This window comes from Salarias fasciatus, chromosome 20, assembly GCF_902148845.1.
Source record: "Salarias fasciatus chromosome 20, fSalaFa1.1, whole genome shotgun sequence".
Taxonomy (NCBI): domain Eukaryota; kingdom Metazoa; phylum Chordata; class Actinopteri; order Blenniiformes; family Blenniidae; genus Salarias; species Salarias fasciatus.
In genome coordinates, this window is record NC_043764.1 from 7,574,860 (window position 1) to 7,583,738 (window position 8,879).

Here is an 8,879-nt window from a genome sequence, read left to right on the forward strand (position 1 = left end):
CTCTTTTCCCTCCCTCCATCTTGCTTGCCCTCCTCCAATTCAGTCAATGCTCCTCAATGTTTTTTTTTCCTTCCTTCCTTCCTCTTTTCTCCGTCCAGTTTCCCAATCTCTACTCTTTTCCTCTCTCTTCTGCTGCTTTCCAAACGTCACCCGTCTGGCTCTAAACTCTTTCGCTCTTCTTTCCGAACCCCTTCTTTTCCTCCCTCTATTTCTGGGCTCCCTCGCCCTCCCTCTCTCTGAAGAGCCTCGTCCCCCGGTGCACGTCGTGTCCACATCCGCCTTCATTGTCATTCAGCTCCACGGCGGCCCTACCTCTGTGACGGGGACACACAGAAACGCAATCTTCATTCCAACACTCCCCACCCGTTCTTTGCTTTCACCACCCCCCCCCCCCCCCCCCCCCCCCCCACCACCTCTCTGAATATTGACCTCCTTCCTCTAAACACACACAGATTTACACACTGCTTCCATGGGGACGAGCCACCTGAGCAGTGCAGAGGATTAATGGACCAGTTCAAACAGTGTCAAGAGCTCCGCCATCACACACACTCGTGCAGATTGCATCTCAGGGAGTTTGCCTCCAAAATGAGACATGACAAAGGAGAGATTTACTATGACAGACTTATCTCCAGTAGAAAATTAAGCTCACAGGGGATTAGGAGTTTAAGGTATAAGCCGTCAAACTATCACCTTTGAGGCTGCAACGAGTTGTGTTTTTGTGCTCTTGTAATTATAGCTTAAGCTAACTTGAAAAGAAAAGCTTTTGTTCCTGCTCGCACACCAGCCTTGAATTAATGACGGCCTTATTATAAAGCAGCCGGGAGTCGCACGCTTAAAGCAGAATAAATACGGTGTCGCCGTGAAATACGGCATCCTGTCATATTTTTTTGCTGCTGTCAGGGTTCCTGTGCATCTCCACACATCTTGATTGTTGTGAGTTTGAGATAACAATACACAAGCTGCAGTTCCCCTCCTCCAGTTTCTCTTTTCTATGATGTAAAAAAAAAAAAAAAAAAAAAATCCTGTACATCAGCTCTAAACTCCGTGGCTGGTGTCCCTGCTGAACTCGATGGTATCTATTGTGTGCAAAAAAAAGAGCAGTTAGCTTCACATTCCTGCTGGATACTGTCACACTAAAAAGCACAATGGAGGTGCTTTCACACTGCAAATCTTTTAGTTCAGAGCCGCAACGTCAGCCAAACTGTAATACCGCTCACTCTGGTGCGCGTGTGTGTGTGTGTGTGTCCGTCCGTGTTCTTACATTTGCTCTCTCTCTCTCTCTCTCCCTCTCTCGCTCTTTCTCTCTCTCTCGCCATCAGAGGGAGCTCCCATGCAATGAGATCACGCCATGAGATTCCACAAAATGCTATTTATATGACCAACAACCTGTAGGTTGTTGGTCATATAAATAACATGTTGTGGAATCTCAGACACCCTGAAGCAACATGTCTCATTGCTATATCCAAATTCCAAATGCTCTGGAGTGATCTGAATGATCAGCCCTTGTGCATCCATATATAGCTGACATTTACTTGGTGGTCGGCTGTTGCTCTGTGTCTTGCCTAAAGGAGCAGCACGGTGGTGAAAAACACAGGAGGGGGAAGACTGTTCTCTGCTTCTTATCTATTAATGGTTGCAAAAACTATGCGTTCAAATACTGTCAGTGTCCGAGTCTTAATTAATTACCACAGACGGCGTCGGGGGAATACTCGGCGCCGCTTCGCAGTCATCTAATTAACACTTTGCATCAGTGACAAATTGTCCTTTTTGCATCAGTGTCATCTTTTATCAAATAGAAATGAACATCTCTGTCCTCTGCGAGCCTCCACGTGGGTGCTATGCTGATTTTATTCTGCTTAGAACCAAACCCAGCTATCTGCAGGCGAAGGGCGGTTACACTGTGAAACAGGTCACCAGTCCATCTCTGGGGGCAAACACAGAGAGACAGAGGATCACACACACACACACACAGGCCTACAGGCAATCTGAAGACACCAGTTCACACATTCACTTTGAGCTGTGGGAGGAAGCCAGAGAACCCGAGAAAACACAGTAGACCTCACAAGAGAAAGTCCCCAAAGTTCAGGAGGAAACCAGAGACTGGCTATTCAGTGGCTAATTTTCTCATTTATACGTATCTATCATATCCATGTTGTAAATGTTTGTCAAATCTGTCCCCATGATATCAAAAACCTTTGGAGACTATAATCGCACTATTGTGACAAATAAATCTATGAGAATCTCAAAGGTATGGGTATATGATGCAGCGGCTTCCTGCAATGGCCAAATCAATCAGTAATGAGGTCTAAGCGCTGGACTCAAGTCCTGCAATCATCTCACAATAACTCACGCTTCACGGAACAGTGGAGAAACACACATTTGAAAGAGGAAAAAAACTGCAGTCAATTCTCAAAATAAAAACATATTTAGTCAACATTTAGCGGATGAGTTCACTCAGCAGGTGCCGCCTGTCTTTCCTATAATGGATTCACACTTTTTTAAATTCTGCACTGAGTTGTGTGGAGTATTCAAATGCAGCGCACCGTTTTATCCATCCACTGGGATCTCCAGAAAAACTCTGCCGAGAACAAAAGGGAGGTTCATAAATATCATAAGAGGTTCATTAAGACAGTTTTATGCATGTAGTTTCTCGAGCATCCCAGGAGTGGTACCACAGCGCCGTGCACGGAAATGTCATTGTCCATTGTTGTCAAGTTTGAAAAGCCAAATGTTTCAAAGCTCCTCGTCTAATCGCAGGCCTGCAGGAGGAGAAGGAATACTTTTCTACGAGAGACAATATATTAAACATTCTATTGTGACTTTACGTACTTCTCACTTAAATACCTTTAATATGACATAATATCATTATTATTAATAATAATAAAAATAATAATAATAATAATAATAATAATAATAATATCCAAAGTTCCATCCATCTCATTTCCGTGGTGCTGCTGAGACACCAGTCTATCACAATCCAAACACAGAGAGACAGACAACCACACTCACAACACCCGTCCCAAATATGTGTTTAAGGACTGTAGGAGGAACTAGGAGCAAACACTTTAACTTCATTATAAAAGGCTTCAGAATATGGAGGCAGGAGGAATACGGAGCCACATTGCACAGATTTCTAACTTCAAGATCCTATTTTGACTGGAGTCTATAAGAATTTGATTCACGGCTCCACATTTTCTAAATCCATCATTTCTGCCACACACACTTGAGAGGAGTACAAAATGCTATCAACCTTAACAATGAGAACACTGATATTCATAAAGCAACGCAGTGGGATTGTTGTTAAAAGGTAACTCTCGGGTATAAAACTACCAAGTCCCAAGAGACAATTTTCACTCGCACATTCGCAGAAGAACTATTTATCTCGGCCGTGGTGTCCGTGCACAGTAGCAGGGTTTCAGAAAAGCTGAGTTTACTCCCATTTCCACAGAGCTGGAGTTGGAACATTTTCTAAAAGTTCCACCTTGGGAGGTGTTTTCAAAACCTTGAGTTTTCAGTGGCTCCGAGCAGTGTCGTCATGGAAACGCACAACCAAAACGCAATGAAAGCTTTCTGTTTTCACTTGAAAATGCCAAGTAAATGGGGCTTAAAGACATTTTATAAAAACTCCTAAACTTTTCAAAATTCTGAAATAACTCCTAAATTAATAATTGCAGTGCTGTTCTTCCTCATTTGAATCAGTTTGGTTCCAATATTGTTTTTTCCATTGCTTTCACACAACCATCCAAGTGAACATTTTCGTTGAGGAGCTCACGGCTAACCCTGAAGTCAAAGTCTGACTTCCCAAAAAAGCGGGAGGTTCAGAAGAGCTCGGAGAAGTAGAAATCTAATGTCACTCAAAATTGCAGTGGTTTTGTTTAAGTTAGGAAAAGTTGATGATTATATAATGAATATTTAAACTTTTTTTCCCTTGTGCTCATAGGTATGAATTACAACCTGCCCTCTTACTACTTTTTGCCTCTATAGCGTAATCGTACGAAATGTCAAGATGAAGTTACAGCTGCAAAGCAAAAGGCGCATATAGTGCGCAGATAAACAGTACCTCCTGAGTTTGATGCCATCACCCTCTCGGTTGTTGTTTGTGATCACGACCTTGACATTGTAATCTGGAAAATCTGACCTTTGCAGCTGGTAACTGTCTCAGGTCGAAGCTGCAGGATTTACTTTGATAGATAATTCAATTCAATTCCTCTGGGCGGAGTGACAAAAGTGTTTTTATTGTGTATAAAGTCTCCATCCATCCATCTTCTATAGAGATTTATCCAATTCAGGGTCATGGCGGCCGGAGCCAATCCCAGAGGAGCAGGAGTGAAGGAGTGAAGACACTCTGGACAACAGGGCAGCAGTCAGACCGTCAGAGCTACAGGCAATTCAAAGTCACAAATTAACCTCGATGTCGGAACTGGAGAAAGCCGATGTGTGTACCGGGAGAGCATGCATACTGCACACGAAAGCCCATGACCGGACTCAAACTGCTGATATTCTTACTGTGAGATAACCACTGCAACAACATGCAGCTTAAAGGGTCTCTCTCTCTCTCTCTCTCTCTCTCTCTCTCTCTCTCTCTCTCTCTCTCTCTCTCTCTCTCTCTCAGCCTGAAGCCTTATTTTCAGCACTATTTAGTTTCATCACTGTAGCAATTATCCAATTAACCAAGTTACTAATTTCTTTAACAAACACTTGAAATGATGAAGCCACTTGCAAATGACAGGGTCATGGAAAACGGAGCAAGTAGATAATTGGATGCTCGGTTCATGTAGATTCCGAGAGAGGAGCTCACAGTAATCGAATCAAAAGAGCGGCGAGGCTCACCACGGAAAAGAGCAGGACTGACTGCTCAGTCACTGCGGAGGTAAAAACGTGATCACCGAAACAAGAATCTTCTCTTGTGCATTCAAATATAGACTGAGAATACGTTTCTTTATCATGTTTCGGGGTTAACAAGTGTTTTCCTGACGCTGAGCATGCTGAGATGCCACCAAACCAATGCGACATCCTCTCCATCCTCTGGAAGCGTCTCTCTGCATCATATGGCGAGACGACTAATGACACCGGTGCTTTATCAATGACATGCAGAGGGCAAAACAGATGCCAGAAACTGATGAGTAACTCCGCCTGCGTCGGGCTTCCAGGGGTGTCCAAATGCTTCAGAGTACTCGGCAGGCTGACAGCACCGGCTGACAAATCAGCACAGCCTGCGCCGCATGTTCGGAACAGCAGCGAGAGCCGACTGTGACAATACCATCGAAAACGTGTCATTTGCTCATTTACGAACCGACGGCATTGCTCAAAACTCTCTGTGGAAATCCACCTCCAAGCTGCTCCACGTCCGTCCTTCTTATCTGATCCCTCTCCCCTTATCTGCCCCTATTGTGTCCTATTTCGGTCCAAAATACAGCCGCTTTGGGGATCACCGCCATCATCTTCAGCCCCTCGCTGATCTGTTTCCAGGGAAACACAAAGCGGCTGACCTGAGGGTATTGAATACATATAATCTGACTGCCGGAGCGGTTGTGTATGTGAGTCGATGATTGCCCATGTGTGCTTAACCTGAAGGTATTGTTGACGACCTCCCCATAATCCATGTCCTCTCAGCGCTCCGTCTGATCTGCCTTGAAGAGGGCACAAGACCTCTTCACGAGAACAGACCACGGGCCGGTACGACACGCTGCTGCACAGCAGAGACGCCTTCTCCGGCGACCAGAGCAGCTACGGGAGACCCAGACGGAAAATCATTGTACATATGAAGGATAACCGACTGGAAGGCGTGCAACACACACATTCCATGTGAAGATTTGGAGAAAATAAAAACTGAAATGTTTAAATATCTCTCAAACTGCTATTTTACCTGTAAAAACACGACAGCATACATTGCTTTTCTGTTCTGGGGAGCATCGACGTGGATAAATGACATGAAAAATAAGACTGTCGTGTGATAGATTTTGCAGAGGATGAAGCGAGAGAGAAGATGGATGGATATGTTCCATAGACAGGGGAAGGTGAAAGACAGAAGGGAATGACTGTAGCCTATATATTTGTTTGGGAGTTTAAGTCTATCGCCACTGTACATTGCGGTGTTAGTTCGCAAAAAACACAATTTTTCCTCATTGTAAAAGCCAATTCACAATAAAATTGACTCACAAATCTCATGTTTCAAAGCATGTTTATAGACGAAATCATCACAGCTGCTGACTATCATAAGTTAAAACTGTATTAGTTCTTATTTGTTACTATTTTGCAAAAAAAAAAGTTTAAATAAATATCAATTCACAAAAAAGGGCTAATTTTCATTCCTGAACAATGTGAGCTGAACGGGAGCTTTTGAAGTTCCTGATGATTTTCAGATTCAGAACAGTTTCATTTTTCATTTGTGCTCCAGTTTGATTAAATGTTTCCAGTTAAAACTAAATGGCTTTATTATTTCTATTAGTCCCATAGATCTGGGGCAGCAGTGCAACGATTTATCTCAAATTCCAGGGCTGACCCAGAGCTCTAGTGGCTGGAATGAATTTTAGAAAATGATGAGGGAAAAACTTAGGAAGGAAATGTTTAAAACTTACATGATAACTTTGAGTTTTAGCTATACACAAAAGTAATGCAATATTACAATATGTCATGTGTTTTACATTGAATACTTGAATACTTAATGTCATTACTGTAGCAGTAAGTAAGGAATCGGTGTATTTCATGTCACTACATTTCTTCTAAGGAGATTAATGTTTTGCTTTAACAAAGAGCCATTTAGTCAGCAGAACTAGATCAGACCATGTGCAGATTGAATTAGAACTGATAAAACTATTTAGAAGAAATGAGTCAAAAAACAAATTTTTCATTGTTTTCTTCAGATCACAATTAAAAAAAAGAAAACTTCACTACAAAGAGCATCTTTCATCTATGAATCTATGAACATATACAATCAGCTGTGGGCGTTGACACACACCCACACACACACACACACACCACACACACATACACACATGCATCCTCCAGCCGAATTCATGCAGCTGCAGATGAACTCCACGTGTCTGCAAAGCAAAGGCGATCAATGCACTGCATCTGGAAACCAATCCTATAATTTACACACACACCACCACAGATGTATGCAGAGACGGATCCGCTCAAATAACAGCTGGAGACCCAGGAGAAGCAGAGGCGCGCGCCATGCTGCAGACACCGACGTGGTGAAACGCGGTACGTATGGCGTGCGGCGGACGCTTTTATCCTCACCTCCCCGCTGAGTGATGGGTGTATTTTTAGCACAGAAGGTCTCGGGGGGAATTTTAAAAGAAAGTGGTTGTAAAATGCAACAGCAGATATGTATTAGACACAGTAAGTGATGTATTGAACTGAAACAGACGCAGAGAGAGAGACGCACAGGAATGTCCCTGATCTCAAGCAGCTCGGACAAATTAGACTAGAGGGAAGATTAAACAATGTCAACCTGGAAGTAAAAGGTTGAGAATAATTATTATTTTTAATAAATATGTTACATAATGCATGGAAAAAAAACCCCCAGAGACTGAGGCATAGACAGACTTTAAAAAATAAAAGGCTTGGAGCCAGAAGATGAAGAAAAAAAGTGAATATATAGAAGAAGGCTGAGAGCACAGGTGTTATTCTTTGACCGGGTTATTAGTTATTGTGTGCAGTGACAGCTCTAATAGAAAAAATGACAGGAAACTTTAAAGACAGAGATGAAATGTGAAAGGTCTGGAGCCTAAATAAAAGGCCTGGATGGAAATCTAAGGGCCACCCTGGAAAAATCAGACAAAAACAATGAAAGAAAATATGAGGTGGCTCGGGGGAGAAGATAGGCTGAGATGACTGTGGAAAATTGGATATAAACACGGGATTTGTTGTGCAAAAGCCAGACGGGGAGGACAAGCATCTTTTCAGACTGTGTGGAAATGCAATGTGTCTCAAGACAAATGCTGCTCATGCAGGAAACGTGACAGACTGTTGTTACAAAGTGACAGTCAGACTGACACGTTAATACATCTGTGCACCGCACACACCATTTGACCAGCTTTTAAAAAGATTCCTGATTGGACATCTGATGTCCTCGAACACAGCTGCAAGAAAAATTCCAATAATCTGTTAGACAAAAATATAATACTCTTCAGTGGAAAAACTTAGATTTTGTGACAATCCTAATCAGACAGAAATAACTGGACGTTTTGTTTTTGCTAAATCGGGGTGTTAAATTGTGCAGTGATGCATTCAGTGAGTCATGTTTGTGTACTTTTCATGCAAATAACACAGTACAGAGCAGGGTAGTGGTAAATATTTTGATTTAACCAATTCTTTATGACTTTTAAGAGAATAATTGATCTAATTTACAGATTCTATTTATCGTCTGTGTGTAATCTCACAGACTGTGTGAGATGTTTCTGTATTCAAAAGATTATATTAAGTGGAGCATTCAGCAACAAAAAGTTGAACAGAAGGTTTGGGATCAAGTTGGACCAAATCAACTGAGATGAAGGACCAAATGGGAACATAATATTGTTCATCTTGCATTTATCAAAATTAGGTCCAATTCAGAGGGCTAACCAGGACAACATGTGGCTTTAAACACCACAATGAAGTCTGACCAGTGAGTTCAGTCTGGACTCTGGATCGTCTGCAGCAGTCTGCTGGGTTATTTCGCTTACAAAGCAGTGTATAATTTAAAGAGCTGACGACACCCCCCCCACACAATATAAAGAAATAATCTGTCGCTTCTGCTTTCTGACCAATTCGTGAGAGCACGCTCAAGTGCTTTTTAGGCTTAGTGACCTGTGAAAAGGTTCCCATTCGGTTTAAGTGTAAGACAGGTGTCCTCGCATTACCTTTAAGCTTCCTTTAAGTAGTCCAAGCTG